Source organism: Macaca nemestrina, chromosome 2, assembly GCF_043159975.1.
Source record: "Macaca nemestrina isolate mMacNem1 chromosome 2, mMacNem.hap1, whole genome shotgun sequence".
Classification (NCBI taxonomy): domain Eukaryota; kingdom Metazoa; phylum Chordata; class Mammalia; order Primates; family Cercopithecidae; genus Macaca; species Macaca nemestrina.
The window spans coordinates 51,278,460-51,303,938 of record NC_092126.1 but is presented as its reverse complement, the minus strand read 5'-3'; the positions used below and the strand labels follow the sequence as shown (position 1 = coordinate 51,303,938).

General features: G+C 36.5%; 1 protein-coding gene across 8 annotated transcripts in view; it reads right to left on the bottom strand.

Moving 5' to 3' along the window:
• LOC105470040 (angiotensin II receptor type 1) overlaps positions 1-25,479 on the bottom strand; it is a 44,850-nt gene that overhangs the window by 6,543 nt on the left and 12,828 nt on the right. Inside the window, exon 1 of one of the 8 annotated variants that reach the window (XM_011721749.3) lies at positions 6,928-7,240. The exons of the other annotated variants lie outside the window; for them this stretch is intronic. The gene's annotated coding sequence lies outside the window, so the exon portion shown is untranslated. Of the gene's footprint in view, positions 1-6,927; positions 7,241-25,479 lie in introns of those variants that run through there. 8 annotated transcript variants of the gene reach the window in all.

Genomic DNA, 25,479 nt, shown 5'->3' with positions numbered 1-25,479 from the left:
AGCATGAGAGTAAATAAAAGTGTTTATCATAGGTAAGTTCCTTCCGTTGCCATTAAAAGTCTAAAAATTCCAGGCTGCTGTTCTTTTGAAGTATGAGTAAAAAATAATCTTAAGCAGCTGAATAAATTTGCCGTGAGTCAGGTGGGAACCTAAGTCTGTGGCAAACATAGGTGTTGGCTCATTGTGGCCAAACCACATTTATTTAACAATTGCTTTTGTAAGAGTTACCTTACATCCTTCGACAGCTTTCCTGGTTCTTAAAGCATAAGAACAAAGATTTTCTTTCCTTTTTTTATTGTAAGAATGCTTTCCCAAGACTTTTGATTAGAATATTAATACCTTCTTAAGCTTTTAGGCAAGCCAAAACCAATCTAATTAAATTGTTCATTACAAGCTCTTTTTAAAACTAGTTTGCAATCTAAAGAAAAAAAAATTCCCCCTAGTGTCCTATGATAATAAAGAGAGAACTAAAAGACCAAGTAATTATATTTTGGAATAATCTTCTATCAAAGTATCTCTCTCAAGCATCAAGAAGAGTAGGCCAATGTTTGTAAGCCATTTGCTTACAGTGCTGGACAGCTCAGTAAACCATCCTGTTCAATAAACCGTTGTCTTTATTGTTCCTATTTTGTAATTCAGACGTAGAAAACAACTGTTTCTGCTCTTATATCGCTTCCCCTGCCCCCAGCCACCAAGTAAGGCCACAGGAAATAACTGTTAGGTATTCACTTGTGAATTCATTGACTCATAGAAATTGGCACTAATATTTTTAGGGTTTTTACTCGTTTCTTTTTCAGATCTACTTGTTCTTATTTCTTAGCCCTCTGTTCCTATTTTACGAAGTCTACTTCTTCTTTTATTTTCCTTAACATTTTCAATATCTGTCTGTTAAGAGCCCCTACCCAATTGCTTTACTATTTATAGTTCCTCCGGTATAAATTCTATTTATTGCACCTATGGATACTTTTTCTTGATAATGGACTTCCGCTTAGGTTTTGTAATCTTTGACTGTGTTCATTTTTGGTGGGAATTAACTTGCTTGGGAAGACTGAGTGTTGGGATGATGGTGGCCTATGAAACTTCAGCTTGGGGGTACAGCACTCCCTTGATCTGGAAGAGTTATAATGCTCATTTCTGAGCTTAGTTTTCAACCTTATATATATATATATTTGCAGATACTATACATTTGTAGTATTTAGTAGCTTAGTATCTATACCACTCTCAAATTCTGTCTGGTTTTCAGAAGTTTTCTAGTCTTTCATCATGAATAGGCAGTGATTTTTCAGTTCCTGGCTTTAATCGGGACACACAGCTTAAATTGCTTTCAGTACATGTGCCTGGTGGTCCTGACTTTCACACTGCCAAAGTCACTGGAACTTTATGTCAGCTGTGTATCTAGTGTTAGTCCTGATCTGGCCCAATGTGGTCTTAACTTTTATTCAGAGCTGTGATCTGGTATTTTGTATTTAAGGCAGGAAGGGCAGTTTCCATGCCTGCTTCATCCATTTCATCTCTACTGAGGTTGCCCTACATGTTATTTGAAGGTGATAATTTCCAAATAAGTTGCTTAAACCTAATAGCTTTGGATTATAGTCATGGCTTTTGATGAAGTATTTGAGCCTTTACAGGTTATATTTACCTCCATGCGGGAATCCTGGCAGCCACGAAGAGGGAAGCATGGCAGACCAGCTGGCACCATGGGGCAAGAGACAAGTATTGCTTTTAAGTCAGATGCATAGGAGAATGCCATGCTCTTGGTTGGTAATCCTAGCCTAACTTCATGTTAAATGATTTATTTGGAGATGATTTTGTCCACCCCTGCAATTTCTGAGTGAATAGTTCTCAATGCAAAATATTTTATTAAAATTACTAATATCATTCTAATTAAGTACTTAAGATCCAATCTCCTCAAACTTAATAAATGACTCTCTGATATATGTACATGGTAAATAGTGACTTCTGGTCCTCTTCCCAAGTCATTATCATCCACTGTTGTCTGACCTCACAAGAAATAAAAACAAGGCAAGCTGCTTTATTAATTCTGCATGTACCAATTGTGACTAACTGTAGAGACAGTGGTTAAATGTTCCATCATTTCCAACTAGCCCTCCCCTTTGTTTCATCCAAAATAACTAAGAACCCAAAGAACGCAGTTTTATGAAAGGAAATTCAGAAACTTTATAATTTATAATAAAATTTATATTCAGGATATGAATTAAAATGAGAGTAAAATGTTAATCCCACATTTTAGCTTCTTGGAAATTATTCAAGACTACCGTCTGATAATGAAACTCTAAACTACAATTAAAATTCTCTAAACTCTAAAAGTTCCTACTTATTATAAATTAAACAACTCAGTTGTGATGAATGTCCCAATCCCTCCCACCCACATCACTATCCCAAATTCTTAGCTGTTTTTGTTGTTTTTATTTTATTCCAAAAAGTAAAGAGAAACAGGTACCAATGAAAGATACACGATCAAGTCTAATTCACATGCTTTAAACATCTTTCTTTGACATGTTGGTGTTAGTAGAAAATACTCTCATGTTAAATATGAAAGGCCATGAATGGCTTTCCAGGGTGTCTGGAGAGAGGAGACTCCAGAGACTAGGAGAAAAGGAAAATAAAACCTAACTTGGAAGAAGGCCTGTAAGTAAATGAACCCCTGTCCTCTTACACTTCTAAATTCTTCAAACTTATAGACTCAGAATTTTCTCACAAGAATTATCGCCACATTTCAATGGATTAGTATCTCAGCCATCATGGGGAGGAAACATCATTTTTAATAATATGGCTCTTGAAGACTACTCACAAGCTTTTCAACAGAGAAAAGGGCAGCACCAATGTGGGCTTAGTCAATAACAGTTGCTTCATCCAACTTCTGAACAAAACCACAGATTTTGTATATGAGGCCACCTCACTTTTATTTCTCTGAAACTTCAATTCAGCAGCAGCAACTGTTTATCTCATTTCAAATTCCATTTTAAGGGGCGTGAGGAAAGTTATTGGGCAGGAAAAGAGGTACTAATTAATTTGCACCCTTAAGAAATTATGATAATATTAGAGAATTTATATGTATTATGAGTTTTATGTTAGGGTTATTGGTCACATGACAATTCATTTTAGATTAAAGCTTTTAACATGATACAAGCCACATAACCATAAATTTTAAATGAAGCTAGAATATCGATATACTGTACGTTTCTCCAAATTGCTCAATGTTCTGATTGCGGAAGAAATATTCTTTAATGATAGTCTGCAAATTGGTGGAAAATGTGGGAGCAGACTGAGGTTCTAATTTTAGCTTTCCCACTCACTAGCTGGGTGACCCTGCAGCTGTCATTTAGCTTCCCTAGACCCCTGTATCCTCAGGGAGTTGGTTATACTCTTAAAAAAAATTTCTGAAGCATGAACTTTTATAATCCTTCCTTTGAACAGGTATGCATCTTTTGAAGAGAAGGGCAAAATTGCTTGACAAGTAGAATAACAACAATTTCAAGAATTATAACAAGGCAGTTGATTAATGCTGTCATATATTGTTAAATCAGCTATCTATATAGATATTTTTAATCCCACACTGATTTAATAATATTCTATATTAAACACCAGAACTTTTTGTATTAAAACAACAAGGTGAAAAAAATTTACTGTTTACTCAAGATGAATAAAGAAACTCAACATAAGATGATCATAGTCACAGGTTTTTTTTTCTTTCTTTTAAAAAATTAACTATTACTCAAAGAAATATTTTCCAGGCATATTTGGATAGCTGGTTGTGGTCCTAGACTAATGAGGACAATGTTAAGAGTTTGGGCCCTATCTGGACTAGTTTGTTTCATTCCATTTATGGCCAAAAGCTGTAAGCCTTTCAGACATCCCTTGTGTTATTTATTGACACTACCAGGTCAAACAATACAGTTTGGAACATGGCTGAAAATCCAAACTAAAAGCCTGCCATGAAGTTAGAGAGTTAAGATTACATGGTCCTGTGAAGAGAGGAGCACAATGTGACACTGTTAAAATACCATAGAAAATCAACCTATTCTGAAATTCTTTGTAAGAAAATACAACTTTTTAAAGTTTAGCAATTAGTTAATGTGGTCTAATTGCCCAGATAAAAACACAGAGGTGAGGGCAGAGTATTATAAGAGAACATCAAGAGAAGGTTTCAACATTCTGGAGAGTTAAAGGGCCTCTGTTCTAAGAAAACTAAAGCTATAAGGGTCATGTTTATTTGATTTTATCACATAGTTTCCTTCTCTTTAAACACAGTTTTATATGCATTATAGTTCTTTACTTTTTATTTATTTATTTTTTAACATAAAAATGCTGTAAAAATTGAGGAATAGCAGAACTGCCTGGAAGAGAAAGCACTGGACTGCTGTCCTGGCAAAGAGTCTGCTCTGCCATAACCGGCAACACAATCTAATGTTTCACTTTGTTTTCCTTTAAATAGTACAAGATATTTAGAATGGGAATACCAACACCTGTTCTCAGCTCTATTTCATGGACTGCTAAAAATAAAAAGTAAGTTCTTTGGAAGACATAAAAGCATTTTAAAAATGTAATTGTTCTATAATACAAGGGTAAGTAGAACGAATTAAATAAAGCTCAGACTTTCAAAATATTACTAAATATTTTTATTCAGAAGTTCAGCAGAAATATTTTTCATTATTATAATAATGCTTTTATTTGAAGAATTATAACAAGGCACTTGATTAACCCTGAAAGAAAAGTAAAATAGTAGATATTGGATTGCTTCTACATTTAATACTTGTGGCAGCAAATGTTTGGGTACAAACTGACCCCTTAGGGCAAATCTGATCAACGTATATATTTTCTTTAGTCCTCAGAGTATTACAGCTTTTGGGACTTGAATTTTCTGTAGTTCACTAATACCCCTCTATTTTATGGTTCTGTAGTTCAGTGCTGTCCAAAAGAAATAGAAAGTGAGACACATATATAATTGTAATTTTTCTATTAAAAACATTTAAAATGTAAAAAGAAACAGGTAAAATTAATTTTGATAAAATATGTAATCCAATATATCCGAACTATTGTCATTTCAACATGTAATCCATATAAAATTATTAAGATATTTCACAGTTTTTGTACTATGTCTTCAAAGCCCAGGGTATAATGTATGCTTCCAGGACACCTCAGTTACACTAGCCACGTTTCAAGTGCTCATCACTCTGGGGCTGGCTGCTGTATTGGAAGCACAGTGTAGGTGCTTTTACTCACAGAAGTCCCCTAGTTGGCCCCCTAGCAATGGTTCTGAACGTGTGGTCCCTGAAACAACAACATCAGCATCACCCAGGAATTTGTTAGAGATGCAAATCTCTGGCCCCACCACAGACCTACTGAATCAGAAACTCTGTGGGTGGGGTTCAGCAAGCTGTGTTTAATGAGCCCTCCAGGTAATTCTGATACACACTAATATTTGAAAAGCACTGCCCTGTAGGCAACTTCATTTGCAATGCTGGCTTAAATGCTGATAATCCTGATTAACAGGCAAAACCAAATCCAACAAACAACAAAAGTACTCTCAGCTAAAATGTTTTCATTTAACGTTTATGAAGCATCAAAAACTGAATATGAGAAACTTACTCATTAAACTGCATATTTCTATTATCCATTCAGGACTGGCATAAAGTGTGTCCAGCAGGATGTCATCTAGTAAAATCCCCTTTGCACCTGCTCATAGATATCTAAAATTCCTATAATTCAGGTAGGGTGGAATACCCACCTTCATACCTTCTCAGGCAGAACTAAGATCTACCTGAGATGAAACACAATGGCTCAGGTGAGAACCAGAGTTAAGACAGTGGGAAGAGCATAATGATGGGAGCCAAAATTTCTCAATCAAGCACATGATTTACCTCCTATGACCTGTGGAGCCTTTGGCCTGTCACTTGACTTGTGATTCACGTTCTTCATCTGGAAAATGATGATGACAATAATAATGTTCAGGATGAGCATGATGAAGTAGCAAGCATGTGTCCAGTTTGGTGCAAAACGCTGCTGGAAACACCGAATGAGATCATGGGTCTGGAGGTGCTCTGAGACCCTAGAACTTTGGGACTTTCGTTGGTGTTACTAGGTTCACACTGTGGTGTAAATGACTAATTTAATTTTTTTTTCCCTGTGAGTAAATTTGGATAAGAGAAATTGGGAAACTGCACGTGGTGCTAGAAGTGGAAGAAACTAAAGTAGGAGCAAGGGGTGGAAAGACTCAGAGAGGGGAGGCTGAAAGGCACTGCTGAGAGGCTGCTTGGACCAGACTGTTTTGCCAGCTCTGAGAATTCCTTTTGAGTATTACATAATTTTTAAACATAAATTACAGTGATATTACATCACTGTAATAAAAATACTTAGACCGTTCTATCTACTATTATCTACCACTCCATTTCTTTTCTATGTTAGGGCTACTTGCGTTTTCTAACTAAATAGCCTGTGATAAGAGACACCGATGCCAGGCCAATAAAAGGTAAACAACACTTTGCCAACTGAAAAATAAGATGAGCTACTGGTGACTGCTGCTTCCTGTGAAAACTTCATTAGCAATAAATGAGTTACCAGATGTCACACATCAGATTTGAAATTAAAATATATTCCCAGTAGTTGTGTGCTGTCTGAGCAGAAGCTAAAAATGAACTCTTTCCAAGAGAATTACATAAAATAATGCACCAGTTTTTGCCTTCTGATTGTTTGTTCCTCCTCTAAATGTAAAATAAAATGCACCTCCTGGGTTGTGAAGTGGAAATATAGCATTTCTGCATAGAAGGCTATATAGGGAAGTGGCACATTACTCATATAGCAGTAACTCCTTAAGGACAGGAGAATTTTTTTAACATCCTGTGCCATACCAAGACCATCATCTCCTCTTGTTTTTAACTTTGCCATTGCAAATTCTCCTTTTCTTACCTTCACATTCAGCATGTGACTTCTGTTTTTATTACCAGCAACAAAACTGTTCGAGTCAGAAACTGTCAATGTTGACTCCACTCGTCCCGAATGCTGCTACAACCCTGTTAGTGCTTTTCTTTCTTCAGGAGATACTAAAACTCTCCTCTGGTTCTTCCAGCTAGCTAAGCTGAGACTCTCCTTGTTCTCAAAGTTATAAGTCTCCAATCCAAAAGTAATTGTGGTTAGGGAAGGAACCCCACAGCAGGAAATAGAAGAATACAATTTCATTTGAGCCAGCAGAAATTTCAGATAAGCCAGTGTGATAGAAATATCTAACACTCTCTAGTTTTTATAAACAAATAATTTTGGCTGAACTTCTTCAGCCCAGTTCCTCTGCAGTTCCAAAATTTTTGCGGTTACTAGTTCCAGCTGAAGATCATGGTCACTTGAAATCATTTGTTTATTTTTTTCTCCTCGGTTAATTTTGGTTCTTATCTCCTGCCAGATAGGTGAAGCTTATAAATCAAATTAAGAGGGTAAAAGTGAATTATCATTCTCAATCCACCTCTTGGAGAAATATTTACATGGAACTTCTCTATACGTAGAAATTCCCTGAAGCATGTAACAGTTTATTTCTGGATCATTAACTACTCATCAGATGCTGGGGATGTGGAAGCTGCTGGCCTTTGCCTTTCACAAGGAAGATGGAACATTTTTGAGATTATTTCTATCAATGGGGAAAATGTCAATTCAGTCTTTTCAGCTTCATAACTTTAGCACAAAATGACATACAAGTGTTTAAGTTTTTTAATGTACCATTATTTTATACTTCTTTTTGTTTCTGCTGATTAATAGAAAGGACTTATAATAGTGGCTTAATATTAGCAATAGTAACACTGATCACTTATTATTAATTGGATGCTTACTATGTGCCAATTGTTGCATTAATTGCTTTCATTTCTATGAGAGATTTACGAGGGAAGGCATCATTATTCCCATTTCTCAGGTGAAGAAACAGGAATAGAGAGCAGGTGCTTACATTTTTGACATTCTGTAAGTAATGGTTTAAGGCTGTATTATTATTATTTTTATTTTTTGGTATGGTCATCTCTTCACACTCCAGTCTAGTGCATCTCAATCAGAGTGATTTTGTACTCCAGGGATATTTGGCAATGTCTGGAGACATTTTTGATTTTCCCAGTGTGGGAGAGGGAGGTGTGGGGGTATTACTAGCATCTAGCAGGCAGACAAGTGATACTGCTAACCATTTTACAATGCATGAGACAGGCTCCCACACCAAAGAATTATCTAATCCAAAATGTCAATAGTGTTGCTACTGAAAAACCCTGCTCTGGTCCCTACTTTTTGTTTTAACCTTTGATAATTTGTATCTCTCACCTTTTATGGAATACATTAACTGTATACTGAATTTCATTGGAGGCTTTTATTTCATGCATTGTATCTTCCCAGGAAAACTACAGATCCCTCACAAAAGATAACATCCTATTGGGTAACCAAAGTCTAAAGCTGTGTTGGGTGCTTAGTGAGAGCTCTCAAACAGGGAGTTTACTAAATATCTGCTGTGTTAGATCATTCTCGAAATTACCGTCTGTAAGCATTTTTCATAACTTCAGGATTCTGCACAGATAGAGCCAAAGAGGGAATTTGAGCTCAGATTCATCATTAGAGTTTCAGGAGATTGATGGATATTGTGGTGGCCCCAAGGTCCGCACTGAAGGGAAGAAGCCACCTAGTCCGGAAGTCAAACCCTGCCCTCTTGTGGTATCACTGCCATAGACACTTCAGGGAATCTGGCGGAGGGTCAAAGGGCATTGATCTGTATCCTTCCGGTCTGAACTGACTGCAATATTTAAGTGTAAATTCAGCTGTACATTCACATTAGGCCTGTTCTTCTTTGTGGAACAGTACATTAAATATAACATGTAATCAAGGCTTTCATTAGAAACCAAGTAGAGAACAGCGAGAAAGACAGAGGACAAACATACCATACCTAGTTACAAACGTTACTTTCTGGAAGTTTGACAATCAGAGAGTTTCACTTACTTAGCTTGATTCTCTGTTACTTGCCTTCTCTACAAAACTGCTTTTCTGACTAATAAAGGCATGGAGTAGTTTTTGTAAGCAAGGAGAAACAATTCAGCGAAACAGCTTTGTAAGGAGCAACATTAATAGACATCTATGCCCAAAATTTGATGCCTGTGGTATTTTCCCTACAAATGTCTTATAGGCTAGTTCAAGGAGAAAAGTACCATAAAGTTTGGAAGACCAGCTAAATCAGTGGAAATTATACTCTCCCCATTTCCCATTAAGAACTCTATTCTCTTACTATGAAAACACCACTGTTCTTTCTTATCTCAGAGTGCAGGCTTTTCTGTATACTGATGCCAAATGGGTAACATTTTAGTGAGACATTTGAAGTTGTGATATGCAACTCGGTGGGGGACAAACAAGGTCATTTAAAAGGTCTCTTCATTGAGAACATCAGAGTTTTCAAAAGATGCACACAGCCTTTCCTGGATAATTGGGGGTAAATGAAGAAAAAGCCCATAAACTACAAAAATTAAAAAAACATTCAGACAGAAACACTCAGAATTAAGAGTGAAAAAATATTATGAATGCTGATGCTAAATCTTAATACATAAAACCAAAGGCAATGAGTAAAAGAGCAAAGTAACTTAAGAAGTTGATGAACATAAATCAGTTGACAGCAGGCCAGGCACTCTGGCTCATGCCTGTAATCTCAACACTTGCAGAGGCCAACATGGGCAGATCACAAGGTCAGGAGCTCGAGACCAGCCTGGCCAGCATGGTTAAACCCCGTCTCTACTAAAAATACAAAAATTAGCCAGGCATGGTGGCATGCACTTGTAATCCCAGCTACTCGGGAGGCTGATGTAGGAGAATCGCTTGAACCCAGGAGGTGGAAGTTGCAGTGAGTTGAGATCACACCACTGCACTCCAGCCTGGGCAACAGAGCAAGACTCCGTCTTAAAAAAAAAAATCAGTTGACTGCAGGATTTAGGATTTAGCAAGGGAAAAAATAAACTTAGAACTAGAATTTGGGGATTCTTCTTTGCTTCTCTAGAAATTGAGGTCTTGGACAAATCATTAAATCTTCATTGGACTTTGATCTGACAAATGGAAATGATATTAATACTATGAAGCCTCTACCTTGCCCTTGGAAGAGTGTTTTAAGATTACGTGTACAAAATAATTTCTTCAAAAGACAGTATATTATACCCATTCGGTAAGAATACGCTAGATACAATAAAAAAACAAGTGTACTAAATAGCTGAAGTGCAAAGCTAATTTATAGACCAAGAGATATATATTCAGCACCTAGAATCTTAAAAAGGACATTAATTTAATTAATGTTAGCAGAGTCTATTATCTGGCTGGCCTCATAGGAAACAAACCAATGTTTGCAGTCTCACAGGTCAGGGTTAAGGACCTGTCTCCGGCCGGGTATGGTGGCTCACGCCTGTAATCCCAGCACTTTGGGAGGCCAAGATGGGTGGATCACTTGAGGTCAAGAGTTTGAGGCCAGTCTGGCCAACATGGTGAAACCCTGTCTCTACTAAAAATACAAAAATGAGCTGGGCATGGTGGCGGATGTCTGTAATCCCAGCTACTTGGGAGGCTGAGGCAGGAGAATTGCTTGAACCTGGTAGGAGGTGAAGGTTGCAGTGAGCCATGATCACGCCACTGCACTCCAGCCTGGGCAACAGAATGAGACTCCGTCACAAAAACAATACAAAACAAAAAGAACCTGTCTCCATCTCTAACTAACTTGTAACTGTCCAATTTTCTCACCCTCTTTGAGCCTTAGTCTCCTCATCTTTAAAATGGGATAAAAACAGACTCTATGCTGTTAACACAAGGTTTAAATAAAAGTTGGGTGGGGGAATTGCCATATATTACATAATAAATATTGTTACTATCATTATAAATATTTTCAATATATATTAATATGTCCTCATACATATACTAAGTAAATTGCTTCATAAAATTTTACTTTACAGATGCAATTTGTTGCATTATTATATATGGCCAAGAAATTGATTAGAATGAGGTTGGAAGCCCTAATAATACAATAATATATAATGATATAATTTGTTATTAATCCCATAAAGCAATTTAAAGAATTACTTTTGGGGAAGAAGTGAAAGAATAAATACATAAAGTACAGATGACTTTAAGTTAACTTTATGATGGAGGAAGAAAACATATCACACTATAGACCTTTGGTTGGTGAATCAAATCTCAACTAATTAAATGACAGAAACTTTTTTCAAAATACAGGATTCAGAGAAAAATTTTGTTGCCTACAGCTCCCCTAGTATTCATATAAGTCTCTTCTGTGAATTATCTGACTTAACATGTGGTAATTGTTGTTTTTTAATAGGATTTCATGAGTTCACTTTCTAATAATTATACAACACTATGTTGTTTCTGGTAATAACATTTTTGGTATTACTTTATTACTATATAAAATAATGGAAAAACAAATTAGGCTAAGTATTTTTTGTACTCAGTATAGAGCAGGCAGATTTGTGAAGTTCATTAGGACTTTGTGAGAATAACATAATATGCTAATAACTTTGGATATTTTGATATGAAAAATATTCCAATTCAGAGAAAATACATTTTTGGAATCAGTCTATTCCAGTAGCTATAGATGTATAAATAAGTCAATGATCAGCTTAGAACCATTCCCTAAATAAATTACATGGTGTCTTTATATCTTATCAGAAACCAGTGTGTTCTCTTTACATAAAAAGTCATTCTTCAACTTACGGACTTTTGGTTTAGGTTTGGAGGGTAGCTTTATCTCCTGTGAGTCAGGAAGTCACAAAAATGTCTGCTATAGAAAGAAATGTATGGGTCGAATTTATTGATTTTCTTCTTCAGAGAAATACAAGACTATATATGTATGCCCTTTGTCCGGTAAACATACACAATTACTATATTATCAAAGATGTTTTGGTTGTCAGGTTATCCAAGTAAAGTCTATTTTAACCTAAAATGTGGTTGAACTACTATTCTCTATAGTCTTTTGTTTTCCTTGTAAGTCAGAGATTCATAGCATTGTATTGTTGTTATGGTCTCTAGACGTTATACATTCCAGGGTTCACATATTCAAATACATATATAGGCTGGGAGAAATAGGTGAAGTGGACATGGTGGTGAATGGAGGGCCCTCCCCCTTTCTTGGAGGGGGAACAAGGGGTCACTTCTTGGCTATAGTCAATTGTGCCAATTGTAATGAGGTGGGGGAAAACAGCTAACTTTAAAATATAAACTTAAAATTTCAAATTTCATGTGAAATATCCTATTTTAAAATGTTTTTTCTCTCTCTCTCTATATATATACCCAACACTGTGGAACCTAACAGAACTCTTCTGCAGATTAGATTTAGTTAAAAAGGCTGCCAATTTTGAAACTTAGGATCCAGGCCAACCATCTCATTTTAGAACTAAGAAGAGACTCCAAGCCCCAGAAAGATGGTGCAGACACTCGTTCCAATGTTTTAACTAGACTGAAGACTTGAAGTATGTCTCCGTTTATTAGACATTCCCCCTTCCATTCTACATTTAGCAATTCATGGCTGAATAGTTGGAGGTTATGGGAAAACACAGAGATGTGATGAGACGAGGCTACTGTCTACCTTGATCTCACACAGCCAGCCTGCACAGTCTGCACTGCGTGAGATGAACCTAACCCAGTCTGAGAAAGCTTTCAGAATGGCAGCCTGAACTTCACCCCCACCCCTCATTGTTCTTGCTAGCAACTTATTTTTCCCTTTTCATTTTTCTAGCCTGTGAAGCATACTGTTACGTCTCTTAGAGCTGTTGCTGCTCTAAAGTGCTCCAAAGTGATGTCTCTAGGTGAGTGAATGCAGAACAGAATCCATGATTTGGTTCTTCCTGCATACTATTTTGACATTTACTTGACAAATATTATCTAGTGTTCAAAAGGTCATCAGTAGTGAAAGGAACTGAAGCTATTTCATAGAGCCACACTCATTCAACGGCCCTGGCTATATGACTGGTGAGGAGTTTACATTTTAAAATATTTTAAATAAATACTGAAAATATTTATTTTTAAATAGTTCTTGTGAAGTGTTTCTGAAGTGAACACTGCTACAAGTATGAAATTATCTGTACATTTATGTTTTAAGGCTACATTTGTATTTTTGATACTAATGTATTTTCTAAATACATTCACTGCAGATTTGGGAACACACACACACACACACACACACACACAAAGTGCATGAAGAGAATATATTGTTACACTGACTGAGGGAGTTACACAGGATTAATCCTGGATGAATATGGAGTGTTTCTGATTAATAGTAACACTTGGCTAGCGCATTCATTGTTTGGGATTCTATCCCGAATAAAACTTCCTGGACAAGCAAGTTGATTTTTCAGATTTATTGAAAAATAGTTTAATTCTCATGAGCATATTTCAAACTCTGTACAAGGACAACATGGACATGTATACTTTGCTTAATTGCTTGGCTGGTTGGAAGAACATAGTTCATGATTTCATACACAGCTCCTTAGATATGAAGCGTTGGGAGCTACAAAAATGCTGACTTCCTTATTAACTGTATTTCATGTGAAGAGATAACAGGTCATGATTTTTAACTAGAGTTTTGGGGTGAGTCAGAAAACAGAGATGGAAAATGGTGGTCTGATGATGCAAACTCTTCTAACTGACTCAGAAGGTGCCACGTTGAGGACTGCTGATGGCTTGATGGCTACCTCGTGAGGAGGTTCAGTCTAGAGTGGAGTATCAGTGCATGAAGGGAGTGGAATCTGCTCCAGGCCAGCAGGGACTAGAGTGAGATGAGAGAGAGGCTACAGAGTGGCACCCTCCCACCACTTCTTGGAATGAAGGACTTTTTCTGAGAGTTCAGCATTAAGAAAGTATTAAGCATGAAGTATTCAGCTGGTGGGAGCAAACTCAGTGTCCAGGGAAGAATGTTGTGGGGGATGTGAAACAAATGTAGTCTTAGCATCTGAAGTCCCAGTTTAAGTTTTCATCTCAGACATTGTAGTTTTCATCTCTAGAAGTTCAATTTCAGCCTTTTTAAAAATAATATCTCCCATGTCTTTAATATGTTCAAACTTCCATCAAGCATTTTGAACATATGAAATAGTCATAATAACCATTTAATGTCATAGTGTAATAATCCTATCATCTGTGTTATTACTGACTGGGTCTCTTTCTATTCATTTTTTTTTCTTTTTATGGGTTGTACTTTCTAGGTTCTTTGCATGCCTGGTGATTTTATAATGGATGCTAAACAGTGTGAATTTTACTTTGTTGGATATTGGATGCTTTTGTATTCCTGCAAAAACTCTCCATCTGTTTTCTGAAAAGCAGTTGAGTTACTTGCAAATAATTTAATTCTTTTGAGTCTGACTTTTATGGTTTCTTAGGTGGGACCAGAGCAGCAATTATTCTAGGGCTAAATTTTTCCCATTCCTGAGGCAAGAACCTAATGAGTATGCTACCCTGATGCTCCATGAATTTTGAGACTTTCCACTGTGGCTGGTGGAAATAGGAACTATTTTCTAGCTCTTGATGACCTCTGGGGCTTGTTCTCTCTAATATGTTTGGGTGATTATTTACCCACATGCACTGAAGCACAAGGGTACCCTTTGCAGATCTCTGGGTTCTCTGTGCAGCTCTCAACTCTCTGGTACTCTGAACTCTAGCCTCCTTGGCCTCTCTGGACTCCCAGCTCCATTTCCTCAACTCAGGAAGGACCCCGAGTTCCACCTGGGTGTACCATCCCTGTATCATGCCTGCAAACTCCCTCCACGCAGTGGGCTGGGACAGTCCCAGGTCATTTGTTTCCTATCCTCCAGTGATCACTGCCCTTTGTTATCGGATGTCCACTCTCTTGAAAACCTGTTTCATATGTATGTCCAGTTTTTAAAATTGTTTTAGATGGGGAGGTAAATCTAGTCCCCGTTATTCCATCTTGGCTGGAAGCAGAAGTCTCTGGGTTTGAGTTTTGCTACTACATCTTACATGCTACTTGATTTTGGAAGAACTACTCAGCCTCATCCTCTCTGCCCATTTATGAAGTGGGGATAATACTGTAACAATTAATCGATGGAGTCATATAGGGGAAAACATGTTATAGTCTAGATGATTAGGCAAAGGAACACTCATACACTGAGAATGGGCTTTTACCAAAAGAACTGAAGCTGAATGAACCTACTCTCTCCTGGGCAAGATCACCTGAGCCCTTTTTTCTTGACCACACACACAGGGATAACTACCTTCTTTGTTGCCCTCTAGCCAATTAATGACCTTGCCCTTTTACCTTTCTGAACCTGCTGGCAAAGACCTTATAGGACAAATAGACAACTCACCTCCTCCCAGAACCCATGAGGCAAAAAACAAGCTTATCTGAAATGTTTTGCCAAAGCTATACCTACACAGGATTATAGTACCACCAACAAATTCTGTGTGATTTATAGTAATCAAAAGCTCATTTTTTCTTATTTACACCTTAATTTAAAATAATCATTTTCACTAAACTGTGAAGTAGAATGAATAAAACTATTAATTGAGAACATCTGCCCACAATTATAAATATATGGAATTCACTTAGTTATAATCAGTACATTAACATTTGAAAAGAAAATGATTTTTTAATGCAAAGATATCTTTCTTCTGACATATTAAAATTCCAACATACTAAAGTGGTAACGTGAGTAAAAAAATAATAAAATCCTATGGCTTTTTTATTGCATGTTTATTTAGGCCAAACCAGTATGAGGCAGCTAGATTAATTACTTTTATATTGTTAAGTACTGTACATAGTTAATTATTTCATCTAAATTGTGGCTGAGCCAAACCTGTGAATTACTATTCATGCAGGGCAACGATGATAATTTATGTACTCCCTCTATGCTACAGCTTGTTAACATATTATTTTTGATTTGAAACTAGATGTTAAAAGTTTGCAAGAGCCTTTTAAAGACTACCCCATGACATAAGTTCTAAAATTACGGATTTGAAAAATAAGGTTGACCACATGCTATGATGGGAAGTTATTTAGATGATAGAATTTTAATAGATTTGGTATGAAAAAAACATTCTCCCATGTTTTCCTCTGATCTGTTGACACTTATGCTTTGAGCCTGTGTGTGTGTGTGTGTGTGTGTGTGTGTGTGTTATTCTGCTTGATTTTATGATGTGGTTGTTTTTTGGTCCCTTAGCTTCCTACACATCTACCACATGCACAAAACCTCTTTTAACCCACTCTCCCAATATGGCTAATCAGATATTTAATTGTAGCTACAAGTGCCCAATAGCTTCAAGCAGTTAGAGAGATGCTCACAACTATCAAGAACTTTTCAAGATAAAGAGATGACACTGAATCTGTATTTAAAATGTGAGATCAACTTCTCAAAACTTCAATAACAGATTGCCAGAGATACTTGTGCATAGTGAAGTGAAAGAGAACTTTATATCTTTTACAGATCCAAATATTAAAAATTTAAGAGATGTCATTAAAGTAAAAGGGCAAACAAAGAAGAAACGAGTAAAAACAAAAAATGTAACTAAAAAATAAAGAGAGCTGTCATGGAACCGGCTTGCTGCTCCGGGTGGCCCTGGATGGGCAGCGTTAGCATCAAGTGGGAGTTTACGAACAAGATAACCTCAGGCCTCACCCCAGACCGGGACAGAATCTGCATTTTAAGCAAATTCCTCAGGTGACTTGGGTGTTCATTAGGGTTTGAGAAGCACTAGTCTAGAGGCACATGGAGTTTCCCTCTCATATAGACTAAAGAGCCATCCAATCGCTGAGCCCACTGAAGTGTGGCTGCCCATGGACAGAACCTGAGAACGGGACGGGCAAGTTGAGGTGGCTGGAGATTCTGTTTTCATGGGGAGCCCCTGGAGTATAAAGGAAGCAAAGCTCCAGTGAGGCAAAACTGTGTACAAAAATATATGTTTCACACAATACAGAGATCTAGCAGCTCTGTTCACAGTATCTTTTAGAGAAAAATAATATAGATCCAGACTTCTTGCTGTGACTTTGGCTAGAGTTTTTTTTTTATTGATTATTTAGAGGAATTGAGGAACATCTAAAAGGATAGGAAGCATGCCACCTTCCCTTGAAGCGCATTCTGGCTTTTTTTTTTTTTCTATGAAATATGTGAATTTTGTCATCTGAATAATTTTAACTAAATTTTCCCCTTAAAATGCAGGCACTTTCTGTACAATTTCCTTTTCTTGCAGAGGCTTTCAAACTGTTCAACCACTAGAGGTCTGTATTACCTATTTTAAAAAACCATTACTAGCTGGCTGAGACTTTCAGCTTTCAACTTCAATACCTAATTGCATGTTTTAAGATTTAAAATCTCAAGACATAACACCAGGGAATAAAAAATCACAACACTTTAAGAAATGAAGGAGAAAACCGAATAGGAGCCCTTCCATTTGGAACAAGACTGAGTCTCCCCTGTTATTTCTAGTAGACAGCTGAGCACACCTTCATACTCTCAAACACGGAAATCAATGGCCAATCACAAATCATGGGAACAAAATTTATTTTCTTCAAAATGCCTACACAAAACAGTTTTTATCTCAATATATTTAAAACCCGTGTTTTAACTTCAAATTTTAAAGCATTTATTTTCCTATTGGAACAAAAGGAAAAATTAAAGTGGTTGAATTCCCATTTGGTTTATTTAAAACACCAATTTTACTGCTTTTATGACGATTTTAAAATAAAATTTCATTTAATTAGTCATACTATATAGGTTTAAAAACTCATGTCCTTTCAGTCTTATTTTATAAGGCTCCGTTGCAATTTTATAAACTAATACATGAGACTGAGCTTGCCTGGTTAAAGTTATAACAGAGGTGACACTTGCTGGTGGCCTCAACTGCAAGTTGGATACCCCAGGTTTTCACTGCGTTCCACGTTCACCTGGAGATTTTCACTAGAGTAGTCCATTTGGGTCTATCCTCTGCCAGTAGCAGCCCAGGCTCTGAGGCTTCCAGAAACTTGAACATGAGGTGTCCCATTTACAGGGTCATCCTGATTAGAAATGACAAAACCTTTCCCTAGCATATGGGCAGGCCTCCTAAAGAACTCCACACTCATATATTCACATATTTAAGTAGAATGGTTGAAAATATTAGACATAAAAGCTGTAATTTACTGAGTATTGCATAGAGGTTTGGGATTCTGACGCTAGATTTTCATAGATTCTAATTACGCCCGCATTTCACTAAGTGGTTACATTTGTTGCCAGGCAAGGTGTAATACTAGGAAGTTCACTTCTTTTAAAAGGAATTATTGCATAATGTTCCTGCCCTGTAACGCCTCTAAAAGCATAAGGACGTTTAGTGTGGCTTCCCTCTCAGTCTGTCACTTTATTAAAACACAACAATTTCCAAGTGTTATTTGGCAGATCAGCTGGGTTCATTTCAAAGGCTAATATTTAACAGAGGGGAAAATAACTCATCCCAATCCTTTTAAAAATTGTTTTCTATGTATTTGCAGGCAAATTGCCTAGTGTTTTATATAGATCTCAAAGCTAGGATTCAAGAATAATTTTAGTAATGTCTTGCACTGCTTGTCTACATAATCAAAATGATCAATTCTACAGCAGAAGGAAACTAATTCACGGCACAATAATTTGTACTACAGACCACCGTATTTAAAGTAGTTAAGTTTTTCTTCATTTCCTGTTGCATTTCTGCCGATGGCTGGTGGCATAGGAATTAACAATTTTCCTCACTGAAATGTGACAGAAAAATATCTGCTTTATTCTATCCTGAACATTCCTCTCAGAGCTGCTGACTCTTCTACTATAATTCAAAATGATGTTAGCTTATACTTGTACCCAGTATCAGTATAAACCTATAATTAAATACTAGCACAGTGCTCATTTATATTTTTTTAAAATGCTGCAATTGTAGCAGTTGATTAAGATCTTAGCCTCTGGTGAATTTGGTGGGTTATTTCTGGGAGAAAATGGTTGGAACCAAGGTGTCAGAATTACTCCCAAATTTGAGTTGCTGGCCCTGGCATTGGTTAGCCATTTGGGAAATTTAGGCTCAGCTTCTGTAAAGAAAATGGAGTCAATAAGATAATTTAGCCTATTTTTTTTTTGTTGGATTAAATAAGAAAATGCAGATGGAGTGATTGACACAGTGCCTGACACCAGTAAGTGTCCAATTAATAGAAATTCACTATTATTTTCTCTGATCCTTTCTGTCTTCCTTTATAAAGTGGCAACACAATATAAAGGCAACAATTCCAGTTATGTCTAAGTGTTGTGAGCAATAGATAAGAAAGGCCACGTGTGTGAAACAGTACCAGGCACCAGTTGCTCTCCCAACAGTTTCCCCAAAGTTTTTTGCCCTTAAAACTAGATCACATGTTGGGAGAATCTCAAAGATGATTCATTCTTGGATTTGAGATTTATTTTTATTTTTATTTTTTGAATAAGGAGACTGTGCCATTGAGATTAATTCGTCTCTCTCTCTCTCTCTTTTTTTTTTCCTCATCTGAATGATAGCTTAACTCTGTGACTCTACCAGACAAAATACTGCATTGAAATAAGAGTCCACCAGGGACAGAAACCATTTTCAGAGCAGTTAAAAAAATAAGGTTAAGAAACTATTCAAATTCAGAGAACTTGAAGAAAAAAACATAATCTTGCTTAAAATGCAATTTTCAAACCTTTGATTATTCCACTCCTTGTGACTTAGAGATGTTTGTTTTCTCTAAAATGCTGTATAATATCTCTTTTCAGGAGAGAAATCAGTGGCAGAAGGATTTGAAGGAAGTTGTGATGAACTAGTTTTTTTTTTTTTAAAATTAGGAATGAAAACTTCTTGTTTAAGGTTATGTATTGCATATTCTCAAAATGTTCTAGATCCTTCCATGGCTGGTTTTATGGGATGTTAGTAATACAAAAGGTACTGGGAAATAAATTCCTGTATAGTTATAAATAAATAACTGTCTTTGTACTATTAACCAGCCTTGGGACCTGAAATTTAACCAGCCTTAGGACCTAAATTCTACTAGATCTTGTTCTCTTTGGATTATATTTCAATTTAAAGAGCCCCACATCTCCGTCAACTCAACACAACCCCATTTCTAGGAGCCTCCTTTTTAGTTCTGTGAGACCAGGGCTTCTATGAGAGAAGTAAGGTTCCCTTGTGGGATAGGGGAGACTAGGAAAGGGAGTATGGCTGAGGAGCTCTGCCGAGGAGGACAAGGGCACTGGTGGAGTGCTCTGAAAAGGGCCTTGCTGAGGACCACCTTACTCCTTCCCTAATGTTGCTTAGACCTGCAGATCCCTGAACATAATTCAGTTTAATTTGCTAAAAAGGCATTTTGACAGGATAGAGTTTAGGGGTAAGTGCCACTGTTGCATAGTGTTTAAGTATGCAGCTGTGATCTGGGTTAACAAAATTCTGGATTTCCATCAGGGTACTAGTTGTTTGAAAGTTATCCAAGTCACAAACTCGCTAACTGTCAGAGAAATATGAAGATTAAATTAAATTAATTAATATAGTCACAGGTTCTCACTAAATGAAAACTATTTTAACTATTTTTAGCACAAAGCACATGTATATATGAATACAAGGGTAAACTAACTTTCTTATGGTCCAATTTTTCTGATATTAAAATACTTTCTAATGATACTGTTTAATTACCAATTTACTTAGATTTATAACAATTTGAAATACGCTTGCTAAAATCTTATTTGACTAAAACAGTGACAATAAGCAAGAATAATGGCATTTATTTTTATCAGAAATTGCATTACTTTCAAAGTCCTTTAGGCCACAGAACTTCCCAGCATCGAGCTACTATTGTTTTTCTCAAATAAAGGAAGCTGCATTTTTTTTTCTCATTCTACTCATGATTATTTCTTATTTCTTACTCTGGGGGATGTCTCTAATGGAGGCTGGTGAGGCAGCTACCCATCTGGGGGAGGCATGACATCACAGATGCTTGTCTTTTCCTTGGCTCCCATCTGTTGGAAATAGTAACTAAGTCCTCTGCCTAAGCTGGTAGGAGAGGAGCTGTAGAAAATCAAATTAGCAGGAGAGAAACTATTAGTCTTCATTTTCTTGTTTCCAACCTGTGAACACAGATTGTTAAATACGCCTATTCCCTAATCCTCATTAGGAAATCTTAAAGAATAGCAGGACATGAAAAAAGCATGGGGATTATGAGAAAATGTTACCACTGAAAAATAACACAAAGTGAGGATAGTTTTCTCTCATTCAGATTATTTGTACATTTTTAGAGTTAGCCTATTTGAAATTTTCCATTAAGTAATTTTATTCCTACTTACATGTGGATGGATGGCACACACACAATTCCAAATTTTATTTAGAATTTTCTTATTAGACTTGAAGATAAAATAATTTAAATGGAAAAATGAGTACATGATATTTTGCATTCAGTGGTATCCCTAGGACTTGTTTGAATACATTGCTGTATTTATCTAAAAGGGCAAAGCTTTTATTAAAAATAATCTAGTGGCAATGTTGTACAGCTCTAACTGTCTACTAAATGAAAAGCTATATTTTCAGGCCCAGAGACACAGGATTACAGGTCAGTGATAGGCAATGCATATTTGAAGTATACCAAAAGCACCAAATAAGGTAATTGAGTGTCCAGAAGGAACTGATATAAAATGCAGGTGTCTAATTACTAGAGTCATTGCCACAGTACCAGTCATTGATGACTAAATTATGCACTTGGTTTCTTGCGAAAATCTGCAGTTTTGGGAATATTTCACTACATTTCAGAGCATTTTAAGTATTTAAATCATTTAGCTTTTAAAATTCCACCCATTTCTCCTGTGCTGGCATCCATTCTAAATATGTCTCTAGTTCCTGTCAGTTCATACTCTTCAATACTTGATTTCACTTTTGTTATCCACTCTTCTCTGTGGTTTCTGAAGACCCTGGCATACTTGCTGTGCCTTGACTATGCCAGCATGTTGCTGCCTCAGGGAATTTGCATTTGCTGTACCCTCTGTCTGGAGCGATCTTCTCCCAGATGTCCACATAGCTTCCTTCTTCCTAAAGAGAATTTCCCTAAACACTCTTTTAAACCTGAAGCCTCCCTTCCACTTTCTTTCCATTTTCCATGCCATCCAACATATTATAAATTTTACTTGATTGTTGTCATCTTTATACACCGGAATGTAAGTTCTATGAGGCCAAGCATTTTTGTCTACCTTGCTCACGACTTTGTGCTCAATGCTGAGAACAGTGTCTGGCATGTAGATGTCCAAAAACGCATATTGACTGAATAGAATCTGCTGCAAACTGCAGCCCTAAGTAGGAATACCTAGTGTTTAATATCCTCTCTCAAAAGTATTCCTATCATCATGACATTTCTTTGATATTCCTATTCTGGTGGCAAAGGGAAGAAACTTTAAGGTACCTCACAACTGTTCAATATCTAACTTCTAGGTCATGATAGTTGCAAACTAAAGTATCATTGGGATTTTGGCAGCTAAATAACTGTGTGAAACACCCAGTATAAGGCATTAAAGAGTGCTAGAATCTGTGACAAATAGGAAGGTTTATATTTTGCTCTCCGTAAAACCATTCAGATTTGAAAGAGAAATTTAAAACATAGCCCTGTCTGAACAAAACTTGTCTACCTGTGGTTTCAAAGCCCTTTTTGGCTGCCAGTTGTGGCCAATATGACCACAAGGACATTTTCTAAGTCATATTGGGTTTTTTCCTACCTCCTTTCAAATATATTCTCAGGTTTGGGTATGTGACTGACTCCATATCAGGACAAGAATACTCAGTTGATCAAATCTAATTACATTTGCTTCCCAACTAAATTGTATATCACCTTCCCCTCTTGTGAGCGGAATGGTTCCTCTCGGGTCCTTGGCATCTGATTATTGCAAACCTAATTGATTTGCGACATTTCATTAATAAAGTTAACTAAAACTAATTATACATATTGAGTAAAAGTTTCCTGTGAAATGAATTTTTCTATTTAGCTTAAGGGTTCTTAATTGTTAGACTGAACTGCTGAGGAAGACTGCAGAATTACTTTCTCTTGGGAGACATATATATATATATTCCCCCCCTCCAACCAATATGGATTGATGGATGGTGATACCATAGAAACCAAAAAAGAAAAAGAAATGATTAAATATGAAAGTTAAAGATACTGAAGCATTGTCCTAAGAAAATAAAACTGCAAAATAGGTCACATAGATCTATTTAAGATGCTAAATTAGGTCTGTTGTATTTGTTACATTATCTTAAGGAGTTTAAAATTCAAATTTTCAAATTTATTCACATTTATCATTTTATTTACAGTGTAGATTTTTCCTTCAGTTAATTGGTGAATATTGTATTTCTCACTCTTTCAGAGAATATGTTTTGTCTAATTCATCCATCTATTTAAATTTAAATTCTAGCAGAAGTCCAGGGGGAGCCTCCTACTACCTCAGTTGCCTCAAACTCAGCTGATAGACTGTGAGCCAGTATTTTTCACAGGACCATTTCCAGTGTTCCCTCTTTGTTTAGTCATGTATAGATAAACATTCTGTAAGTAAAAGGAAGACTAGCATTCATTAATGGTTCAGTGTTGAATAAAATATAGCTGACCCATTACTGCTATACAATAATTTTGCATATCACATGAGATGCTCTTATGATTAATGATCTGAATTTGCATTGCTTTCACTTTCCCAAAGCAGACTGGATTTCTTGCTTTGCATTGTTAAGGAAGATACTTAGCTGTTTTATCTTCCCACTCTGTTCACTGACCAGGCTGGAGGGACCAGGAGGCAGCAAACTGCCCATCTTATTTTTCCTCTTCGATCTGGGAGTATTACTGAGGCGCAAAGGTGCAAGCTCTAGATCAAAAGACAGCTCTTACCCCTGACTGGTTTCATCTACAGTGGCTCTGTTTTTTTTATGGTGTCTATACTGTGTGCAGAAGTATTTTGGCCTTGGCTAGAGGTGGGGAGGAAGAATGCTGCTTTGGATTGGATTTTGGACTTGCAATACCACATTGTTCCTGTTGTCCCAGTTCTCTGGGTGAGTTGAACATTTGTTTAGATTCAGGAAAGGCATTAAGGCCCGATTTCAGATAAATAATTATTTTCCACTGGGTCTGCACTGTATTATTCCATTTCTGAGATATACTAGATCTTTCTGGAATTTAAAAAATGACTCATACATTTAAATCTTAAAAGTCTTAAAAGGAATGACTAATTGAAGGGAAAAGACAACAGCACTCTTGATTCCAGCTAAAAGCTTTTCCTGTCAGCAAAACAGGGCCTCTAAATTTAAAAGCTATTTCTTTGAGTTCTTCCAATTGTTAAAAATATTAACATTGGTTGGGTGCAGTGGTTCATGCCTGTAATCTTAGCACTTCGGGAGGCTGAGGCAGGAGGATCACTTGAGGCTGGGGGTTCATGAGCAACCTAGACAATGTAGCAAGATCCCATCTCTGCCAAAAATTAAAAAAATAATTAGCTGGGCATGATGCATGTGCCTGTAGTCCTAGATACTTGGGAGGATGAGATAGGAGGATGGCTTGAGCCCAGGAGTTTAAGCCTGCAGTGAGCTATGATCACGTCACTGCACTCCAGCCTAGAGGACAAAGTGAAACTTTGTCTCAAAAAAATCTGTCTGTCTGTCTATCATCTATCTATCTATCTATCTATCTATCTATCTATCTCTATCTAAATCTAATTTAAATTATTATTTTCTATAGAGTTATGTGCTAAACACATCTGGCTATATTATTTAAGCAAAGAAAGAATGTTACTGAGAATTGTGTGAATAGTAGGTTATTTGGAGTAAACATGTTTCATAAAGCAAGCTTCATTTCTGTTTATTGAAAAAAAAACAACCCCAGACACAAATGACTAGCATTTATCTTGCTTTTGTTTTCTGTTAGTAAGATTCTGAGATTAAGATTTAAAAATTCCAAACTGGTTCCAAACTTATTTTATTTATGCTTTCATTGAAAAATGATACTATTAAATGTGTAAAGGAAATATCAGCTGGATATTTATATCCCTTTTTCACAGCTAGTTATATAGCTATTTCAAACCCTTGATGCTTTGATGACTCAAAGATAAATTTGTTTTTAATTTTTTGCCTTGTGTAACACATGATCATTAGTCCAGGAACTAAATGTAATTGAACTGCTAGGTATAAGTGACTGGAAAGTAATTGAGACTCACATTTTATTAATGTTATCACATTAGTGACAAATAGTGACTAAGAACTTTAAGAATATAGCAGGATCATTATATTGATGAAAAATGAAAAACTACTGTTATCTGTGACTGTGTTAGTCTATTCTTGTGTTGCTATAAAGGAATACCTGAAACTGGGTAATTTATAAAGAAAAGAGCTTTAACTGACTCCTGGTTCTGCAGGCTTACAAGGAAGCATGGTGTTAGCTTCTGCTTCTGGTGAGGCCACAGGATGCTTACAATCATGGAGAAGGTGATAGGGAACCAGCATGTCACATGG